Raw genomic sequence first — 24054 nt, forward strand, 5'->3', positions numbered from 1 at the left:
GGCATTTTAAGAGAGTGAATACCGACGCTAAATGTCTTTGTAAAGCAAAAGCACTTTGTTAGCCTTTACAGAGCAAAGCTATGGATCAATGTGCAGTGAAGAAAAATCGAGGTGACCAGTCTGTCCTTTCCTAACCAATCACAGAGCTCCTTACATTGTTGCGCTGGAGAATAACTAAATATAATATAAATATAATATAAAGATGATATTGAAAATAATCTTTTGTAGAGTCACTACTTAGTGGGCAGAGGACAGTTATCACTTTGCTGGATGCTTTAAAGTCGCATGTTCTGTATTTGCTGTATGCAGATTAACAGGATATTAACAGATTAACAGCTTTCATTAGACTTCATATGATAATCAACAGTGAAGTGTTTCTCTTTCAGTGTTTATTCTTGCTCATTGAATGATCTCTGTTCAGATAATATGCTGCACTCATCTCATGTTTCTTTAAATACGGCATCACTTGTCCAGCTGTCAAACTCTGAAAGAGTTACAGTTTCACCACTGAGCACTTTGAACGGTTATTCTTTTATTTAAAAGTATTTATTTGAGCTGCATTTTCATCAATACGACAAAAACAGTGACTTCAACAAAAATTAATCTAAAAATATTTAGGGGGAAATGTTCCTACACCCCTCATGTAAATGTTACACCTCCAAAAGGGAGAAATAATCAGAATAAGGCGTAATCATTGTCTTGATAATAATGACCATGAAAATGAAACTAGGCCTACCTTTAGTTCAGCACACTCAGTGTTACATAAAGACATGCGAACATCCCATCATCCATTCTGGAGCCTACTTTTTAAAAGAGCGAGCTGTTTATTCTGGCTGAGTAGCAAACAGAACCAACCATGAAAACCTAAACTGGGAAAACACTCGGAAACCTTGAACACTGGGAATATGGAGACACAGGGGGTAGGTGAACAGACACTCTGACAAAGGACAGAGGAAAACAGAGACAATATATACTGTCGGATTAAAATATTATTTTATGCCATGTTAGACCCTTAATTAAAGATGGTGAATTATTATGTAGTTTTAGTTTGCATTATTCTCCTGAATTAGAAGAAGGTGATAACTATTGCATTTTTTAAACTGATTTGCATTACATCACACTGCTGATTTATTGTGAATGAATGATATTGTTTTATGATGCATTATACTGCTGAGTTATGAGAAATACTGTTTGCAGAAAGTCATCGCCTTATTTGTCTGATTAGAAGAGAACAGAACATACTGGAGTTTTCTGCCCCATCTCAGCAGGAGCAGATAAACAGGGAGCCAAGGTTGTAGCTTAGGCACTGTGTGAGAGAAAGAATGTGAATGTTTAGGCTTTCATGATTAGGTGGGGGCCACTAGAGGCTATAAGAGTTTGATCAATGCTCCACCATTTTGAGATCTGATGCTGTCTGCGTACGGTGTCCATCTCCCACGCGTGTGATCATTAAAATCATCATTTGACTCAACCCGGCCGGACCAGTGTTGTTATTGTGGTTTTTCCTCTTGTATCCATCCCCAATATTTGAATCCGTAACAGTTTGGGGGCTCGTCCTGTGGTATTGGGGTGGAAGTTGGAGGTTTGGACGGTCCGAGGTTGTCGAACGGACAGGCACGAGCCAGTGGTCTGACGTGAGTGGGCATAAGCCGGCTTATACAAAGGTAAGGCACTACCTGTTGAATTATTTCCAAAGTGTGCCAAATTGGACATGATAAAATTAAAGTCTACTCACTGAAAGTACTGGTAAATGCCTGTTTTGATTTTGATGAAAAAATCTCATGAGTTGAAGCAGTTAGAGTCTGCTGAGAAATAAATGCAGTTAGAGTCTGCTGAGAAATAAATGCAGTTAGAGTCTGCTGAGAAATAAATGCAGTTAGAGTCTGCTGAGAAATTGGGTTGCAGTCCCAAGTAGTTTGATAGGGAATTGGTCATTTTGTGGGTTGGAGTCCCAATTGACCACTAGGTTGCACCTGCCTCAGTCATACTCTTGTTTTGGGGGGCTGACTGTTGTTTTAAAGTGTTATAAATTATTATAGGACGGCAGTTGGAGTCTGCTAGGAAGCGCAGTGCTCAGAGGTAACGCTTGCCAAGGTCGGGGACGCCTAGGCCTTGTCCTCTTTGAGGGATAGTCAGTTGGTCACTGTGGAGCTTGGGGCACTCCAGAATAACTAGTGGTTGCACCACTCACCGTTTGGAACGGTGTCTGCGCTTTTTTGGACACTGTTAAATTGAGTTAGGGACTTTAGAGATGAGGCCAGATACAGTTAGAGGCAGATACTGGTTAATTGATTACAAAAAAGTTGGACTTTCTTCGGTTGGACCCGTTAACTTAAATTTGTCAAAATTGTGTAGGCGCTAAATCTGCCAGGCCTGACAGTGGTTGTAAATATAAGACGTCTTTGTAATATAAAATAATAGAGCTGTGTGTGAGACGAGACTGTGTGTGACGAGAGTGCGCTGCAGCGCTGCGAGCTATTTTTAGACGGTGTGTGAACATGCAAATGAGGTGGCTGCTGTGAAGCGCACAGAGGACTTCTGCTTCCTGTTTAGCGTGTTTTTTGAGTGTTATAATTATAATTTGCAAATACTGTTAAAGACCTGTAAATAAGACGCTGATTTTGCTGATTATAATATTACAAATAAGGTTTTGAATGACTAGGGTGAATGTTTGATGTTTGGCTGGGTTTTGATATAGAAAAGACAAATCGTGCATGATTTAGACCGACACTTCAGTCGGCAGAGTAAGACTGAGTGATAAATACAGCTGTGATTTGTTTCAGTTTTATGGTGTGAAGCAGGATTTATAAGATTTTTAAAGTGACTCTTGGTTCAGCCCAATAATATAAGCGGTTACATTTGATTTACTGTTGGTTTTATCATAATATAGGGTGTGATCAAGCACGAATTTCAGCTGTGTGTGTGACAGGAACTCTGCATGCCCATAAAGGCAACGGCCAGACTGTGAGAAGTATGCATGGTTTTCAGAAAAGAAATAGTAAGTGAATGTTTTCAGAAAAGAAATAGTAAGTAAATGTTTTAGTGTGTTAATACAGGTGGATTTCTCCCAACCTGGAAACCTGAGTACAGCGGCAAAAGCATAAACAGAATTGGGACGACAGACAGGCCAAGCTTTGGCTCAAAAGTTTACAGCTTGACCCCAACTTTGTCCCCACCCTGAAAATAAACTTAAAGGACATCTTCTCCTCCAGTTATCAGTTACCATCACTGGAAATTTGCAGGCAAGTTTTTGACTGAATTGTTATTGGCACCATGTGTCCCTGAATCTCACAAGCAAGCTCTAACTCCTGGCTGAAGACATGGAATGCTGTTATTTAAGGTGGGGAATCAAAATTTGGGAAACAAAATAAAAACACACACACAACCAGAGAAATGTATGAGAAAGGCACGTGTTAGAGAAATGCCTTGTTTGAGAAAAAAGTTAAAATAACCCACCTACAAACGCACACACACGCAATGAAGAAACAGCTTACATTCATGAACACGTGAAGATTTTCCAGCAAGGTTAAAGCAGCGAAACTTAACATACACCTGTTGCTGAATGATAAAGTTTATCCACTACTAACAAATAAACTCTCTGGGTTGCAGGACAACAACTTAACTTAAAAAAAAAGACACTGGTCTGACCAACCAGTGATGACACGACAAATTTAGTGGTTAGAAGATTCAAATTGTGACATGTTTTCTGCTGATTGATTAATACAAGTGATTACTGAATGAAAGAAAATTCTTTTTTGGGCTTTTAAACATGATCTTAACAATTTTAACATGTACCTGTGTTGTCCTGTCAGCTTGGTGGGTTATGAGTTGATTATATGGTGGACACTGTACTGCTGAACAACAAACAATTATATTGCCATCACTGTTATAATCTTACAGTGACACAAAGTCTCAGATTTAGTTATTCTGAAAATAAGTTTATCAGACCAACTTTTATTTTCAAACACAACAAAGTATAACAGCCAACATACATACATAACTTTGAGAAAAAAAAAAAAAAAAGGGGGAGAGAAGGCTGACACAGGGCCTGGCCCCGTTGTTTCTCCCCTCTCTGAATAACACAGCCAACACAACATCATTTTCCTGTTCGTCTGTTTTTGTTTTTTCTCTTTATGCTTGATTACAGGCTGCTTAGCCGAGGCTGACCTGGACTCCTGCTCTCTCCTCTACCATCTTTGCTCTCTCCTCTACCATCTTTGATGTGACCCTGACCAAATGCTACAGCAGCTGGACCCACAACAACAACCTGAAAATGTCAACAGAGCTGCAGGAAAACGATCTCATGCAGCTGAGACGGAGAGCATTAAATCCAAGGCCCGTTTCACTACACGGGGGAGATTTCCAGACAGCTTCAGCTAACAGAGCTCTGACGAGACGCCCATTAAGCCCGGATGAAAAGTGAGGCCGAGCAAAAGAATGCTGACCTTAACAACTCTGCATTAAAACTGTGCAGGACAGTGACTGACCAACACGGATGATCGGGCAGCAAAAAGGGCGTGCCAGAGACAGGAGGAGTAACTGAGGTCAGGAGGCACCTCAGAATGGACAAAAGCACCAGAAGAAAATAAGCTGAAGGCACAGGTGTCGGGGCTCGGCCAGGAGCTGACCTCTGAGAAGAGCCGGACAGCAGAGCCGCAGAAGGCCGTGGAGCAAAGCAAGGAAAACATCAATAAACTTTAATCTGACGTGTACGGAAAAGACTCTGAGGTTTCTGCCCTCAGTAAGAGCTCAAGGCATCAGAGCAAAAACTGAGCATGGCTCAGGAGGAGCTGGCTGATAATCGAACCCATCAGTCAGGCTTGGAGTCCCAGACACAGGACTTGAAACCAGGCTGGAGCTTGCTGGAGCAGGAGGTCGCCAAACCTGACAAGAAGCTCCTACAGCAGGAGCAAGCCCTGAAGGAGCTACAGAAGCAAAAGGGTCAAGTTAAGGAGGAGCTGGACAAGGAGAAGATGCAGGACACTGGAGAAAAGGACTGCCTCAATTGGGGCCAGAACCAGTATGGACAGAACTTTGAGCAGCAGCACCAATGGATGCAAACAGACTGAAATGGAGGAGGGCAGGACCCCAGGGCACGCCTCAGGCCGTGGTTTACCCAGAACACCAGAACAGGAAAGTGACGAACACAAACACACACAAACACACACAAACACACACACATCTACATGCACTGACTCAGAATGAAGAGAAACACACATATGAACACATATGCACTCGTTGATTCACTGCACACACACACACACACGCGCTGAGTCAATTGAGTGAGAAATGACACACACACATGCACATGCTTGTGCAATGAAGAGTGATACACACACACACACACGCTGCTGCAATGAAGAATGCTTTACTAACAAATGCTTATGCTGACACGCAAAATGCTGCACACAAACATCCAAATACAGAATCTGTTACACCAACAAGAAGCCATTGATTGTTTATTGGTTAAATGCATTTCATGTCACCCAGAGGGCGTTTGTGTAGATTTAGGGGACAGGGTCTAAGGCAGTTTGGTTATGAAAACAATGTCTGTGCGTGATGTCTGTTTATGGCTCAAGGCCTCGACTGAATTGTTTACTGTGCTTCACACAGCCTGATAAGGAGCAGTGGTACAGAATGAAAATGATGAATTAACGGAGTGAGATTTATATCGGAGCGCCACATTTTTTGTGATTGAGATTTACTTGAAGGAGGAACACACTGAAAAAAAAGTAAATAAATAAATAAATAAAATCCAGCAACTCAATTTGTTCTCATTGAGATGACACGATACAATCTAATAAGAGTGGTTAGCTGCTGAACTCACGGAATCCACAACACCGCATAAGATTTCAAACTACAGGAAAATCACTGGAGTTATAAGAGGCAGACAGCGACACACACACCACATGCATGCTATTGCTATTTATTGTGGATTAACCTGTCAAGGACAAGAACAAAATAATTCTGCATCAAATACAGGAAATCATAGCTTTCCTGTATTTCCTACATTGTTGGCATGCTGGTTGGTGCTGTTGCTCCACAGTAAGAAGGTCCTGGGTGCAAATCCACAGTCTGGCTAGTTTGCAGTGGTTTCTCTCTGGGTGTTCTGGTTTCCTGCCACACTGAAAAGTCATGTAGCTATTAGAGCTAGGTTAATTGATGATTCTAAATTATCCATGAATGTGAGTGTGAATGGCTGATTGTTTCTATCTGATAGACTGGTCAGCTGTCCGGGGTGTACCCTGCCTGATAACCTATCACTTCAGGGTTATTTCCTGGCCCTGCTGCAACCAGGATAAAGATAGGAGGATGGTAGTTGTTGTAGACCCATTCAGTTTTTATGGTAACCAGGATCTAGACTTTGTTGAACCGCATGCAATATGAAGACAACATGTAGTATTTAAGTGACCAAGTAGAATTTGAATAAAAGTTATTGAATAGTGTTGAAATAAACTGACAGAATTGAAGGATCAAAATATTCCAGGATCTCAACTTACTCCATCTGAACATGTTTCAATCGTGTTTTATGAACACAAAATGCAGGTTTACTGAATATGAAAAGGTTGTGTTGATTTAACTCAGTTGTTTAAGTTTCTGTCGGAGCAAAACATTTGTGTGCAACCAGTGTCCACTATTGAATCAAGTAAATCCAACACGTTTTTTGTCAGGGCAAAAAGGAGTTACGGTCCCTGTATTCCTACACAATATTGTCCCAGGAGGGAGAAAAACTTTCTGGTGAATTTTAGTTGATTTTTGGGTTTTGCTTAACACTAGGTTGATTTCATCAGTGAGGTTTGGATTGTTTTCTTTCTCTAAGAGAGAGAAAGATGGTTTTATGCTTGGACATGTTTGCAACGGGCCCCAGTATTTGTTACTTTATTAGTATTTTATTGGTTACGTTTGTTTTTGCTTTTGTTACAGTGCACTGAAATAAGAACATCTGAGAGGTGTGATCCACCGGTGGTGATATTTTGGTATTTTGTGGGTTCCTGATTTAACAAATCAGCTCTTTAATCCAGGCCTGAGAGATTGAACTTTAAAGCGCTATAAAATATTCTTACTGGAAACAGTCGCAAAGTGTTTTTCTCCATGATTATAATGGGCTGGGGAGAAATTCACTTATATGGGACACTGATCACATGAGAAGTCCTGAGCCTAAAAGGATTGCAGCGAGTCAATCCAGTCAAAAAACAAGGAACTGTTTTCCTTTAAAATGATGACGTCATCTTGCTGGTGAGGGAGGCTCGAATAGCTTGCGCGTGAGACTCCATTATCAGCAACTTCTGGTATGAATGTGTGTGGATGTATGCATGTGGCTGGACTGTGATGGACTGACGACTAAAAGTTCTAATGGACTTGATACTGAGACAAAAATGGTGCCGACTTTAGGATTAGTAAATGTCCACAAACAATTCACCCAGCCTATAAAAAAAGGGTGGATGTTTTGTCTTGCTTTGTTTTGTTTTTACAGGAACAGAAGGATGACAGAGACTAAAGGGGGAGGCTGTAGCTTCACATGAGCGTGAACTGCAGACTGAACCCTTTGGTGGCTAATTTTGAGTTACTGATGTTTGCATTAAGAAAATTGTGTTTTAGTAGCTGTGTTTCGATTAATGTATCACATTATATTGTTGGGAAGGTTAAATGCTAAATTGAAGAAAAGGTTTGATTTCACTCATGACTGAACATGTTATTATTAACCATAGCAGCCCACTGTAAAAAGTCAATTAACTTTTATAGAGGAAAAAAAGAAAAGAAAAAAGCCAAAAAAAAAACCAAAAAAAACCCCTCTATTGAGGTCTGTGAATAACAGGGGAATGATAGACTTGTCACATTCAAAATGGAGATATGTAAGGATAAACACTGGTCCCCATCTTTTAGGTCCTTTCATTGAAATGGTCAATAATTCAGAAAAGTAGAGATATAACCGACAGGGGCATGTGCTGAGAGGTGGTGCTGCACAGGAACAAGAGCAAAATAAAGAAAATTTTTGTGTTTAGCTTTGAGAAATTCAAATTAAAATGTACCATTACACTCAGAGGATCAATATGAAATCAAATATATGCTAATTTTGTATGAAGTACATGACTGGTGACTGTTCTGTCCTGAGCTTTTGTTTTCACAGCACCCACTTGACCACACCAACAGTTTCTCGCCACCAAAAGGGGGTACTTGCAAAGAATAGGGAGGAATATCATCAAAACTGGGAAAGGTAAGCCCCAAAAAAGGGGGTGATAACACCATAACTTTCACTTATGGTCAAATTCTCAAAATTTGACCCCCGGCTTGAAAAATTCTTCAAAACATTTAGAGACGGAGTGGAGTTTTAGATAAATATAATGTGCCAAACCACATGCGGATGGAGAGTTGGAATCGATACCATGGTGAAATAACACGCAGGAAAATATTGACCATGTTGATTATGTTGATTCAAGTGTGCAGAGATTGGCTAATCTGACCAGGAAATGTTATAAAATGAATTGTCGGAACAGTCAGCGTTAAAGTCACCTTTGACAGTCCAGAGCAAGGTTATTATCGTTCATAATTCGGTCTAAACTGCTGCAAGTGAATTGGAAACAAAATTTGAATGAATTTAGGACACTTCATACTTATAACACAAGTGATGGTAAGCCATAACTTGATTAGGTAAAGCTATTAAGATAATTATGAGCTGCCTTGACACAAAGAAAGTGGAGTCCTTCACCCTGAAAGGATGGAATGATGCTCTGCCTCTGTAGTCAAGTTCAGACATAGGCCTTAAGCAATCATGAGCCACTAATAAGCATGACAGAATTAATAAGCTTAAATAAAGCACATTGGGTGAGCGACCCTGACAAAAGAAAATCTATGAGCACGCAATAAAGTGGATTTGTTAGAGCCCGTTTAACATCTGTCTTTCAGAAAGATAAATAAATAAATTGATTTGCATTAACAGACACACATTAAAAAAAAAAAAATCCCATTTGACACTGATCAATCCCTGTTCAAATAGAGTACATGTAAACGAAATATCGAAAACTAGAAGTGAAAAGAAAAAAAACCATTTTCATTAACAGAAATAAAAATAAGAACAAAAAAGGAAAACTAACTAAAACTGTAATGAGCGTTCACAAAACTAACTAAAATTAACTGAAGTTATAGCAAAGTGTGTTTAGTTTTCATTGAGGTGTGCGTGTCCTACCATAGTCAAGGGTGAAAATGAAGTTTAGTTTCCAGAATTTTTTCTTGCTGTGTCTCATTATGCCAGCAGGTGGCAGCACGTTAGGCGAGTCGTCTGTGTTGCTGCTCCGTCCACGCGCAGAATCATGTCAGGAAAAGTCAGGAGAAAGCGCCAGAGTCCAATTTGGGATTACTTTGAATATGACTGTGTTTAGTATAAAGCAAGTGTCTTGTAGTGAAAAGAGACAAATTAGGAGGGACACTTCTAAGGGGAAAAATCCCACTTTACAAACCTTAAAGTGCACTTGAGAAGCTCACACAAGAAGGCTGACCTGGCTTACCTTGAAAAGGTAAGGGGGAGCACACTCCCCCTTTTGTTTTTTGACTCCCCCTCCTCAGAGAGCTCCCCCCACTCAACCCTCATCCCCAGAAAACAGAAGCTAACCCCATGCAAGGCAGTGTGATACATCCCAAGACAGCAGGACGGGGACATCTACATAACTGTGTGAGTCTGTTGCCTTCAAAAAGTTTATCAATTCACTTGAACCAAAATTACGAACACCCGGTGCTGCAAGAGTTAATAGTCTCAATACCCAAGGATAAGCAGAAGAGCATGACTGATATGATGAAACTGGGATTTTGTTACACTTAATTATTACAAACACAACTAAAACTATAACTGAAACTGATCAAAACTAAACTGAAACTAAGGATTTTCAAAAAAAACTAAGCTAAACTAGCAAACAATTGGTAAAAACTAATTACAACTGACATAAAATTGAAAATCTGAAGTCGAAGCTAAATAAAAATAAAAACTAACGAAAATTGCAAATCTATTAGAACCCTGATCCAGACTAAGATGGCATTGGACATCTTCAGGGCGGAAGAGGGTTGGTGTGACCAAGGTGTGGTTTGGCTTGTTGTATGTATATTTCGAGATGATATGGCTCTGGATGGACCAGTTACCAGGGCATGGAAGGAGGACTGACTTATTAAATGAGGAGAAGGAATTTTCTGGGATTGAAGATCCTGTGGGTGAGTGGTTGACTAAAAACATGCATAAAATAAAAGCTATTTTTCGTTATTGCTTGGTTATAGATTGATAATTGGCCACATTTACAGCTGTATTGACTTGTTGTGGACGCAGTCTACTTCAGGTTTAAGCACTCTAATTAACAGATTGAAAATAGAGACATTAAAGGAAGAATATGCAGCGCCACCCTGTCAGACGCCAGTGACGGTGGGGCTCAGTGATGAATCAGGTGAGCTGCATTCATGGCTGAATCAAAACAAAGGTTCCCCTGCTGTGGTCAGTGAGGGAAAAACAGGGGGAAATAAAATTCAAAAGAGGCATGGATAAATGAATATCTTTCTTTATTCGAGCAACCAAATAATAATAAAGTTATTGTAATGTACAATTGTGATATACAATTACACACACAATAAAAAAAAAAAACAAAAAAAAAAAAACAAGTTTAGCTCGAAAAGGAGTGGGATGAAGACAAGCTTTTTAACTCCCACCCCTACAATCTTATCTGAGTTTTAAATTTTGTAGTTACGCAGTACATTTAAATATTTGTGACATACAATTACAATTATAAAATTATCACATTGTCATAATTACAACATACAGTAGTGTAAATATTAAGCATCAGTAATACAGTCTTTGTTACCACCGTTGAGTATCACAGTCATCACCATCATGGTCATTACATCCTCTCCATATATTATTTATATTTTAGCTATGAAAATATCAATGAAGTTTGCTTCCATTGTATAGTAGTAACTTTATCAATTTTACTTTTGAGAATTAATTCTGGTCTACTGTTTCCTAATAATGGAGATAGCAGTAATAACAACAGCATAAGACAATATCAACAGTGTCCATTTCAACTCTACAAGATAATTGTTTATATAAGTATTTGTTGTTAGCATTCTATATATAAACAAGGAAGAAAGAAAGAGAAAGAGAGAAAGAAAAAAATAAATCATACAAGGAATATATTGTTATTTACTATCCTGGATAAACAATCACACACTCGATTCCTCTTTGTACCTTGACAATATACATTTTTTGTACCTCAATTTAAACAGATGAATATTTGGACATTGCTTGAGCTCTACATCCAATCTGTTCCAAAGTTTCACTCCACACACAGACACACACAAACTTTTCCTGGTGGTTCTAACTATCTGCCTTTTAAAGTTACTACATCCCCTCAAATTATAACCTCCTTCTTTATGTGTAAAGAGCTTTTGGATATTTTCTGGCAGTATACCCTTATTTGCCTTATATAGTAGTTGAGCAGTCGAGAATTCAACTAAATCAATCAATTTTAATAGTTTTGACTGCAAAAACAAAATATTAGTGTGACTATAATATCCTACCTTATACATTATTCTTATAGCACATTTTTGTAGTATAACCAGGTGATGCAGAGAACTTTTGTAATTATTGCCCCACACCTCTACACAATAAGTCAAGTATGGTAGGACTAGTACACAGTATAGCAAAAACATTGCATGGCAGTTTAAGAAGAACTTGGCTCTATTTATGATTGAGATACTTTTGGACACTTTATTTTGTATATGTCTGATGTGTGATTTCCAGCATAATTTGCTATCAATCATTACTCCCAAGAATTTTATTTCTGATACTACATCTATGACTACACCATCTATTTTTATTGCAGTATCTACATTTACATTGTAACTCCCAAAGAACATTACCTTGGTTTTGCTCAAATTTATAGATAATTTGTTAACATCCATCCATATTTTTAATTTCCTTAACTCATTGTTAATGTTAAGTACTAGGTCACTATGGTCGTCGTTAGAATAAAAAATATTGGTGTCGTCAGCAAATATGACTAATTTTAATAACTTTGATACATTAAATATGTCGTTTATATAAAGGTTAAATAGAGTTGGTCCCAGAACTGATCCTTGTGGCACTCCACAGCTAATGCCCAAATACCCCGATTCAAACTCGCCCATCTTCACATACTGCTGTCTCTCAGTCAAATAACTTTGGATCCATTTCAAAGCCACTCCCCTAATACCATATCTGTCTAATTTTTTAAATAATCTGCTATGATTAATCGTATCAAATGCTTTCTTCAAGTCAATAAATATCCCTGCTGCATGTCTTTTTCTATCCAGACTGTTGGTTATCTCTTCTATTGCATCAATGATAGCCATTGAAGTTGACCTTCCTGTCCTAAATCCGTACTGACTTTCATTAATTAGTTTATGTTTGTCAATAAATTTACCTAGTCTATTATTATAAAGTTTTTCTAATATTTTAGAAAACTGAGGGAGCAGGGACAGGGAAGATGTGTTTGTTTCCACTTTTATATATGGGTATAACTTTAGCTATTTTCATTTTCTTTGGGCATTTCCCCGTTTGAAATGATAAATTACATATATAAGCTAGAGGTCTGGCAATGCTATGTATGATTCGTTTAACTAATGTCATATCTATACCAAAACAATCAGTAGAGGTCTTGTTCTTACAGTTGTTAACTACATCTAAAATATCTAGTTCGGTAACTCCCGACAAGAACATCGTCTTTGAATTTATTTCTATCAGTGACATTTCGCTGCGATTACTTTTTGGAATTGTTGTAGCCAGCTCTGGTCCCACATTTACAAAAAAGCTGTTAAAGCACTCCACCATCTCGTTTAGATTGTAATTGTCACTGTTATTATTAATGAAATAATCTGGATATGAGCACTTTTTTGTGTTACCTTTAATAATAGTGTTAAGTATTCCCCATATCTCTTTAGTGTTGTTTTTATTTTTATGTATTAATTTAGTATAGTATAATTTCTTACTAGTTCTTAATATTTCCGTTAGCTTATTTTTATATTTTTTATATCTATACTCTGCTTCTTCGGTTCTTAGCTTAGTGAATTGTCTATATAAAGAATTTTTCTTCTTACAGGCCTTGTGTAGTCCTTTTGTTAACCACGGGCATTTAATAGATTTATTGTTGATACTGAATTGCCCGACTGGGCAATTTTTATCGTACAGGCAGTTGAAGATATCCAAAAATATTTCAAAAGCACTATCCACATCATCTCCAACATACACTGCATTCCAATCTTGATTCATCAAGTCCTGATAAAGGAGATTAATTGCATTTTCTGTTCTTACTCGTTTGTAGATATATTTCTGAGGTACTTTCTTACATACACTCTTAACATCATACACTATAAATATTGGCAGGTGATCAGTTATATCACATACCATTAGTCCGCTAGCAATTATTAACTCTAAATTATTTGTAAAGATGTTATCAGTAAGGGTAGCACTATGAGATGTTATGCGACTTGGTCTTAAAATTGTGGGATATAAACTCATACCAATCATCCTATTAATATACTCCTCGGTGGTCTTGTGATTGTTTGGGTTTATCAAATCGATATTGAAATCTCCACAGATGAATAATATTTTATTACTTACAACTGAAAATATTTTTTCTATCCAATCAGTGAATACTTCTAGACTCGAACCAGGTGATCTATAAAGACAACTAACAATAATGTTTTTCTCTTTTTCATTGATAATTTCTATGGTTAAGCATTCAAGTAAGTCATTTATTGTCAATGTCATACTTTCCAATATTCGAAATTTAAATTTCCTATGGACATATATAGCAACACCTCCTCCTGCTTTGTTTGTTCTATTAACATAATTAAGATTATAATCCTTTAATTCAAAATCAACACCTTTTTCCTCTTTAATCCATGTTTCTGATACTGCTATAATACTAAATGGATCGTGAAACTGTTGTAAATATTCCTCAATTGAACTGAAATTTGCATACAAACTTCTACTATTAAAGTGAATAATTGAGAATTTCTTATCAGTTTTAATTGAGGAATTATATTCTTTTTCAGAATAATATTTACAGTCATTTGGGTTGGCTAATAGGAAGTGGTTGTCAGGGTCTAATTGTTCTTCTTGATCTAAAGCATTATGATCAGTATATTCGAAATGCTTCAATTCCAAATCCTCAAGGTTTAAACTCCGTTCTTGTATTTCTAGTTCATCTTTTGTCAGATTTAAGGAGTATTTAGATGTCATTGTATGAGTTTACGCTCCCTTAACTGACACAGGTTGTGCAGACCCTCAGTAATATTCATTCATATTTGTTCAATTCCTCTATATCTCTGATAATCACTACTTTAGCTTCCTCAGGTGTTCCTTTCAGTTTGATGTTTACCTTACAGTTCATGACCCAAGTATTCTGTATCTTGTCCTGCTTCCTCATGATTCTGGCTTTTTTAGCATTGTCCGCATTTCTTTTAATCAAATGATCATTCAGATAGACGTTAGTACCCTTTAGCTTTTTCCCTTGCTTCATTAATGCAACTTTGTTTTTTCTGCTGACAAACCTCAGGAACACCGCCGGCATGTTGTTCTTCGTGGGAAGAGGGTGACAGGCATCAATGGTATTTACATCCAAGTGTATATTTTTAGACGCAAAAAAAGACACCACCTGTTGCTCCGTCGAGTTCTCCTCCCGTAAGCCGGGTTCTTCATTGTTACCGGAGGTCACAGCATGAGCATAAGAGCGGGGTTTGATCTTAATCCCAGTCACAATAACATCATTTATCCTTGAGTATTGCTCCAAATCCTCAACTTTCTTCTCTAGTTCTGTTATTTTTTTGTCCCGCTCAGCAAGGCGTACACGCAACTCTGTTACTTCCTGCACTAGGTTAAGTATTTTGTCTTGTTTAATTTTGATGTCATTTACATCCTGTGATAGGAAGTCCAGTGATCTTTTGATGTCCTCCGCCTCCTCCAAGGCTGAGTTTTTCTTAGGTGGCATTGTCAGGGGTAGTCCAGAGTCTTTAGCGCCGAGACTACCGATGGCTTCTTGATTAGCTGATTAGCCACAGTCCAAAGTTAGCTGTTGTGCTAGTTATCTTCTCCCTCACCGACTGTGAAGACCGATCATTTAAAGATGATCAATTTCCACCACAGCACAATCAGTACTTTACCTCACACTGCACATTCACCCCTCATCTCCAGGTTTAGGAATAACAGCTTGGTGCAGTCCTCAGTTTTGACATTGATAGTGATAAACGTTTATTTGTGAAGTTTGTAAACGGGATAAAAGGGGGTGTTTTACTGTTATTTTAGCATCGGCATTATTATTGCATCAGAATCATATAACAAGCATTGCATTAATGATTTATTGAAGCTTTTGACATTACATTAACATTTGTGTTCCGGTGATTGTCATAACCTCAGGTTAATCTTCTATTTACAGGTGTCAGGATAATCGTATGATCTTTCATTGCAGGTGTAACCATGATCATTTTTATACATATTGCAGTTTGTTGCTCATTATAGAGTTGTGCTCGAGTTAATAAGGGTTAAAAGCTACAGTCAGCGCGATGGAAAATGCACCACGTGAGGAAAGATATGGAGAAAAAAATAAGTCCCCCTAGACTGAGCTCCAACAGGGAGGTCAGTTTGAGAACAGAAAAAAAACACCTCTGCACATAGCACATGTTATTCTTTTGCCTGCAGTGTGAACATATGTGGGTTAAGTAAGAAAGTAGCCGCTTCTGTCTAATTTAACTAATTTTTTTTTAAATAAATGATTATTATTAACAAACAGGAAAAGTGAACACATTTTCTTTTGGCAATTTACCAATCAAGTAAAAATATTTTAAGTTGCGTGGACAACAACGTGCCCAATAACCGCTTATGTCTTAACTTAATGTGATTAACTTGAGCACAGCCTTTTTTGCTAAAATAAATGTACAAGTTTCATTTAACTTACCTCTACATGCTTGCGCAGGTTTGATGTGGAATTTTTAAAAGCTGCTAAGTCGGTCTCTCTGGGCAAACACAGCTTACACTGCATAATAAAGCTGTTGCCTTTCTTGCACTTGAAGCCGAAATGGTCCCTTAAATACGGCCGGGGGTTCACATCGGTTTCTTCGAGTTCAGGGTCAGCAGAATTCGATGGGGTTTCTTTTTTTGCTGGATCCGTACCACCGATGTCAGACTCCATTTTTATCGTGACCCAACGCTAATTTGTTCTACTACCCATCATTCCCTGCAGTATTTCCGAAGCGCAATGTTTTGGTTTTTTTTGTTTGTTTGTTCTTTTAATTTACTCAGTAACGGGTGTGATTGAAAATGTAGCGAAGTACAATACTTTTTAAAAAATATACTTAAGTAAAAGTAAAATTACCGACTTGGAAAATGACTTTAAAAAGTACAAATACACAAAAAAAAACTACTCAATTACAGTAACGCAAGTAAATGTAATTCGTTACTTTCCACCTTTGGAAATTATAAATTTTGGGAAGTGTGCAAGAAGAAAAACCAGAGTGCATGTGGTGATGTGATGTGTGTGAGAGTCCAGTCCTACACCTGGTTCAGGGCCCGAATAGCCTGAGGGAAGAAGCTCCTCCTCATTCTCTCTGTTTTGGCCTCAAGAGAAGTGCTTCCCAGACCTCAACAGTGAGAAGAGTCCATTATTGGGATGGGAGAGGCCCATCATAATCTTCCTGGCTTTGGTCAGCAGGTCAGGAAGCTCTGATCGAATGATGCGTTCGGCTGAGCGCACCACTCTTTGCAGATCTCGTCTGTCCTGCTCGGTGCTGTTCCCAAACCAGGTGCAGTTGTTTCCCGTCAGGACGCTTTCGATGGTGCAGGAGTAAAAGTTCTTGAGCACCCTCAGTGGCAGATGGAAGTCTCTGAGTCTTCTGAGGAAGAAGAGACGCTGGTGGGCTTTCTTAACCACGGTGTTGATGTGACAGGACCATGACAGGTCCTGATTGATGTGGACACCCAGGTATCGGAAACTGTCCACTCTCTCCACTGGTGTGCCACTAATGATGAGGGGCTTGTAATTCCTGCTTTGTAGTGAAGTCCACGATCGGCTCCTTAGTCTTGCTGACATTAAGGAGGAGATTATTCTCCTGGCAACTTCCTTCATTGTACAAATAAAACTTACATTCAGATTCCCTCTCACCACATATCCAACCCGATATCATGACCAGCAGCTTTACAGCTGTGGCTCCAGCTGTTGCACACGTTCTTCTCTCTGCCAAAGCAACACTGTCCTGTTAATAGGATTTATTTTATTCATATATAACTTTGTAAAAAGCATTTTAATGCTGTGAGTAATGATTTTACCGCTGGGTGACTGTTACGCGGCTCAGCTCAGTCGGACCAGGATGGCCGAGTGGTGAAGGCGTTGGACTTAAGCTCCAATGGATATGTGTCCACGTGGGTTCAAACCCCACTCCTGGTAGAGAAATAAACCTATAGCCAGCGTATAAATGATCCAGAGGGACTGGAGAAGATTGTGTCTGTTTTCTTAGGAGTGACAAAGCCACACGGACTTTTGGATGTGCTGAAAATTCATGTGGATGTGTCCTGTTGAATACAAAAATGGCTGTGGTGTGGAGGATGATCCAATCCAACATTATTTATAAAGCACTTTAAAGTACCCAGCGCAGGACCAAAGTGCTGTACAGTAAATAAGTAAAAAAAACAAACAGTAGAATAAAACAAAACAGAATAAAATAAAACACATAGTAAAGATTAAAACAGCCCTATATTAAAAAAACAAGACAGAACAGCATATAATCAACTAAAACAACTAACATAAAAATAAACTAAAACTAACATCTTACAAGGTGTCAAAGGTCGGAGTGAAGAGATGAGTTTTCAGGAGTGATTTAAAAACAGGCTGAGAAGAGATCTGTCTAATCTCTAAAGGCAGATCGTTCCACAGTTTGGGAGATGCTGCAGCAAAAGCACGATGTCCTCTAAGTTTCCACTCAGTCCTGGGTACATTCAGGAACAGCTGACCAGCTGACGTATAAGGCTGTAGCAGCTCAGAGAGATAAGATGGGGCTAGGCCATGGAGGGCTTTAAAAGCAAATAAAAGAATTTTAAAATGAATCCTATGAAATGGGCAGCCACTGAAGTGAAGCTGAAATAAGGGAGATGTGCTCAAACTTTCGAGTGGCAGTTAAAAGACGACCTGCAGCATTTTGCACCCTCTGTAGATGAGTAATGTATGAAGCACGGACCCCCACATAAAGTGCATTAAAGTAATCCAGCCGAGTGCTAACAATGGCGTGGATAACTGTCTCAAAGTGTTGCCGCGAAAGAATTGGCTTTATTTTATCAGCTGCCTGAGGTGAAAGAAGCCTGATTTTACCACTGCCTTAATCTGACTTTCAAGCTTCAGTTCAGAGTTCACTATGACCCCCAGGTTTGTGACAGCTGGCTTATCAGTCACTTTAATTTTAAAACTGTGTAATTTTAAAATTGTGTATATACTGTATACTCTGTGCATTTATTATCTCACTCTTATTGCCTGTTTATGCCCTTTCCTTATCTTCAACGTCATGCTGCTCTGTTGTATCATAATTGCCCCTTGAGGATAAATAAAGTCTTTCTCATTCTGATTGTGATTCTCTGATTATACTGGGCCAAGGTATCTAAATTCACATTGGGGGTCTCAGTGGGGCTACCAAAAACCATCACCTTAGTCTTTTTGTCACTGAATTTTAAAAAGTTAAGAGACATCCAAGCCTTCATGTCATCAAGACACTGAGGTAATGGCTGTACGGAATATGGGTCTTTTTTCTTTATAGGGACATAGATCTGACAGTCATCAGCAAAAAAGGGAAATGCAATGCCGTATTTTCCCAGCATAGAACCAAGAGGGAGCAGATGCAAAGAAATGAGGAGGGGGCCGAGAACTGAGCCCTGTGGGACACCACTCAAGAGAGGAGCAGAAGATGACACATGGTCACAGAGAGTTGTCTTCTACTGAGGCTGAAATAAGTTCATGTAGTTTTAGAAATTTCCACTGAACAGTCTATTACAGTGTCACAACTAAGCATATGCATAGGAACTTAAACACTTTAATTGAGAATAATAGAAATTTTCCATTCCATTATCCATGCTCCATGCAGATGAACTCAACACTTCCTTCACTTTGTGCCCACACAAGTCTGTCAGATCTGTGTATTTATATGAATGTGATGTGGTGTTTTTCCTGCAATTCTCTGTTAACTATGAACCAAAACTGTTTGATTGTTTTTATAATGAGATTAAATTCCACTTGCCACATATTGTTTGGTTTTTTTTTCTCTCTAACTTACTATGTCTCCATCTTATTGGCTCCCTAGTAAATGTGTTTTGTCCGTTTAATCAGTTATTGACAGTGAGGTGCTGTATTAGGTTTTATGGCTGTTACTGTCAAAAGGAAATATTCCCTATGAGAGGTCTGTAATTAGCACCTGGGAAATGGTCAGCGAGGCGCTTTTGTGCTTAAAAGAAAGCAGGAAGAAACTAGAGAGAGAAGGAAGGAGTAGTGACAGTTTTAGCGCCCTCTGCAGTTTGTGTGTTGAAGTGCAAAAGCTTACAGCACCTGGTATTCCCAGGCGGTCTCCCATCCAAGTACTGACCAGGCCCGACCCTGCTTAGCTTCCGAGATCAGACGAGATCGGGCGTGTTCAGGGTGGTATGGCCGTAAGCGAAAGCAAAGCTGTCAAAAAGACCTTTTATCGGTGGCAAATGTCACACAGTTTGATATATATTATTGTGCTAAACGTCATATGTTACAGCGACAACATTGAGCTGCACAAATGATTTTCTCGCAGTAACATCGCGATAAGAAGACATGTTCGTTGATTACAGCACAGTGTAAAAGTGACAGAGAGCACACAGTGTGTTCGGACGATTTGGAAGTCCAACATTTTTGTGGTTTGGAGATTTTAACTTAAATATAGAAAACAAAAAACGTAAGCGTGTATGTGTCGTTACAGCATGTATAAAAAGGCCGTTTCTGAGGTGTGCTTTCGCTTAACAGCGTGTCTGAACTGCACTTGACTTGATCTCTGCTCATCTCCAGGCTTCACTTCTCATTCGGTAAGAACTCGTTGGCTTTTGTATACTTCCAAGAAAGAGGGAGAACTTACTCTCCTGCCACACTTATACTCACATTCACATATACTCATATCCAGACATTGGCTTAAAAAACATGCTGGCATCATCTGGCTTCTGTGAGGATGCATATCATACATATGTAATGCAAGTACTGCATGTCAGGATGGAGGCCTGTCTTTACTGATTTATGTTCAAATAAAGTTTATCTTTAATTCCACCTTCAGGGCATTTCAGTCGCTGAAGTCATCTTCACCACCTGCTCTTCCAGAATACGGACTCGTGCCTGAACACCTGCAGTTAACCAACCAAACACTGATCAGTAAAGCAAAAAAAGGTATATGTTCTCATTTGGAAAAATTCGAATTACAAGTTTTATAAATTTCTAATATAATAATTACATTTAGCAAAAATGTTGTCTCTTTGTGATCACATCTATTATCAATATCAGTGCTTACACAGCCGTGACGTGTATGAAGATAACATTTTTTTGTGACAGCTATTTCCTAACTGCATCCTTCAGGCCTGGTGGGTGTGGCCCTGCCAGGTGGTTGGCCACACCTGAAGACCATCACACAGCTGATCAAGCCTTGTCGGAGGAGCTACTTAAGAATGCGGTGGCGCTCTCTCTGACGCTGGATCATTGCGTGACTTCACGTTAGTCTCTCGGCCAGTCAGTACGGATAGTCTGCCGCATTGTATGTGTCTTACGGCTGCCTGTTTGTTATCTCCCCAGGAGAAGCGTGGAGACGAGAGGGCAGCGAGCACGGGGTGCTCAGACACTGAGGAGCGGAGACAAGGAACACTAGCACTGGGAAGAAGACATTTCACGGGAGTCGGGAACGCACTGCGGATTTATTGTTATTTTCCATTCACTGTAAATAAACGCACTGCTTGCATTCAGAGCTCCGTGCCTGGCTCCTCCTTCCTCACATCCCCACGGTTGACGCTGGCCAACCGTGACAAATACTTTTTCTTAGATTCATTATTAGTTCAACATTGACAAATAGTAGTTGGCTAATATCAGGAGCCAAAAACAAAACAAAAAACAAACTAAATAAATATTTCAGATGCTGAAAATAAATTATTACGGTTGTTTAAATTTACTGTCCGCAAGTTAGGTGTAATACATGTAGTCAATCTAATGAATCAATATTACATGTAAAAAGTACAGAACTGAAAATAAAACTAAAATATAACGGTAAATGAACTGGTTCTTGTATAAAACGTTTCTACTCTCTACAACTTGCCTCATTCATGCACTCACTTTTTTCTATGCTTTTTCTCTGTAAGTGCTTTCTATCTAACAGTAATACGCATTCATCCTCCCGATGGATGCATCGGAGAGCAACTTGGGGTTGGTGTCTTGCCCAAGGATATTTGGCATGCAGGCTGGAGCAGGCGGGGATTGAACCAGCAACTTTCTGATTAGTAGGTTTCCTACCTGAGCTACAGAAACCCCAATTTGTGGTGCTCTGGAAACAACACGTTCTCATCCCAACAGGTAACGATGCTATGTGACAAATCATCGGTATGTGTAAATGTGTTTTTTGTTCTAATCATGAATCGCTTTGTAAAACAAGACCTGATAGGGTTAAGGTTAAAGTTATGGTTAGAGTTAATGTTAGGGATAGGGCTGGAATGGACGGCTGGAGCCTCTCCTCCAAGTGTGTGTTACTGCCGCGAACAGCATTCTGTTGTATTCTGTTGTATGCTTTTCTCTGTAAGCGCTTCGAGCCTGTACTTTTTTGCTTTAACTGAGTAATGAAGTTGAATCAGTACTTTAACTTTCACTGGAACAATAGTATTTTTACGTCTACTTAAGTAGAGAATGTCTGATCTTTTGCCAACTCTGGCTGTCTCTCAGTCTTGGAATACCCACTTGTTGTCCAGCGGTGTCCTGGGAATATGGGAACTAGACAGACTGGGGAAACAATGGGAGGAGACACAAAGATGGAATCACTTTTACCATCTTTTATGTATTTGCTGGTCGTCTTATTTCTTCTATTTTGCAAGCACAGTGTTGCAATCATTGTCTTTGTGGTACAATGACACAGGTAGAATGCAGGTGTTTTCATGTAACATGATGCCAGAAAGATGAGTAATGTGTTTTGAAGAGAAGATAAAACATCATGTTTGAACAAAGATCAGCAGCAGACACGTCTGTGTGTGAGTTATTCAGGTTCAGGAAGAAGGTAATATGTCTGCAGAATTTGTAATTCTTATGAAGATATTGCTTGTACAATAAACAAAATCCCTTTAACTTCTTCTGGAGAGTGTCTTTATATATTTAGCCATTTTGGGGCGATCCTTTATTTAGTAGTAACCCTAGTCGGGGATATATATCAGAGTTTACTTTCAGATATGAGCATTGTGTTTCCTGTGGATGAATGAATTATTTATTTATGTATTTTTTGAAAGACGGGCTCATGTAAAATATCTGAAAGTATGACAAAGCTCTCCTGTTACACTTTATGGACACCTGAGCTTCACCATGAGGGCCTGTCTTTATTCACTTTATTCACTGAAATCCATTTTTATAATGAATTCACAGTAATCACTGACACCTTCAGAGCATTACATTCATTAAAGACGTCTTCTACACCTACTCTTCCAGACGACCGACACATACTTCAACCACTGCAGGTTAACCAGCCACTCATCAGTAAAGCAAAAACTAAAGGTAAATGTCCTCATGTGGAAAAGACTGAAACACAACTCCCATATATCACTAATGTAACAGATCCATTTAGGGAGAGTGAGAACACTAGGCTGGATGTGTTTTAATGCAGGAACATTCATCATGTCTTGAGTTCAACAAATCATTTACATTTACATTTAATATGTGAGCTGGATGGTTACACGATACAATATGATTGTCAACAATAACTGCAATGAACGCTGGTTTGAGGGCGGAGTCAAGGAGGCCATTTACGTGAAAAGGGAAAGACCCTCTCTGAATCGAGGAGGGGGCCTAAGGGTACATCTGTCACCATCTTACAATGCTGTGATTGCAGCTGTTCTCCAACTCTCTGTGAATGGTACTCAAGACCATTGATCAGTGGTTGTTGATCAATGGTCATGAGAATTTGCATAATCATGATTAAGGAACTGACCTCCCAGCCCATTGTTCCTTCAGTCGGCTGGTTTCTCTGACTGAAAACGCTACGTCCAGAAGAACAGAATCAACTTTTGGAGATTTACTTCCCTGGATGATTGAGCACGCATCAAGACCTTTTAATCAGGCCAACAAATATCTTGTACTCAATTTTAGCAGCAGCCATTGTGACACTGATGATAAAACTTGTGTAAAAGTGCGAAGCTGTAAAAAAGTAATGATAAAAAAGCATTTTTGTAGCTGAATGTTACTGGATAGCTGTTTCATCTGTAACACATCAAAATAACCTGCTAAGGTTTAATAGGCTATAAGGAACACACTCACTTCCTGAGCCCTGGGCAATAAGAGACGTTTTGTGTTTTATAATTTATTGATATGTTTGATCCTTTCTGACCTGCGTTAATGGAGCCATTAGAGCACCATGTCCGCTACAATAGTTCTGTAGTTTGATGCTTGAGTCGTTGCAGACTTGTTGAAACTCCCTCACCCGTCAAAGCAGCGTCTTTGTTATTCGAGTCCAGCAGATGGCAGTGTTTCACTGTCTGACGGCTGTCTGAAGCTTCAGCTGGATTATCCGTTTGCTATGTTTGCCATGTTACAGTGGGGAGGAAAAACTCCCTTTTAACAGGAATATCTAGACATGAGTGATTACTGCAGTGGGGCACTATCTGTGCTATCTATAAGAAATGTTAGGAACAATAAAACTCTGAGGATCAGGGCTCCATTTCACTCCAGTGTTCAGTGGCATTTTAAGAGAGTGAATACCGACGCTAAATGTCTTTGTAAAGCAAAAGCACGTTGTTAGTCTTTACAGAGCAAAGCTATGGATCAA

The 24054-nt window shown here is 39.0% G+C and overlaps 2 non-coding genes across 2 annotated transcripts; one reads left to right on the plus strand and one right to left on the minus strand.

Moving 5' to 3' along the window:
* The first annotated feature begins 17367 nt into the window (after positions 1 to 17367).
* On the plus strand, positions 17368 to 17450 carry trnal-uaa (transfer RNA leucine (anticodon UAA)). The gene has a single exon. It is a non-coding gene; the product is annotated as a tRNA-Leu (tRNA).
* Positions 17451 to 19577: 2127 nt separating this feature from the next.
* Positions 19578 to 19696, minus strand: LOC146360608 (5S ribosomal RNA). Its single transcript, XR_014799584.1, has one exon. It is a non-coding gene; the product is annotated as a 5S ribosomal RNA (ribosomal RNA).
* Between the last annotated feature and the right edge of the window lie 4358 nt (positions 19697 to 24054).

Source organism: Perissodus microlepis, chromosome 23, assembly GCF_051167445.1.
Source record: "Perissodus microlepis isolate ML-2025 ecotype Zambia chromosome 23, ASM5116744v1, whole genome shotgun sequence".
Classification (NCBI taxonomy): Eukaryota; Metazoa; Chordata; class Actinopteri; order Cichliformes; family Cichlidae; genus Perissodus; species Perissodus microlepis.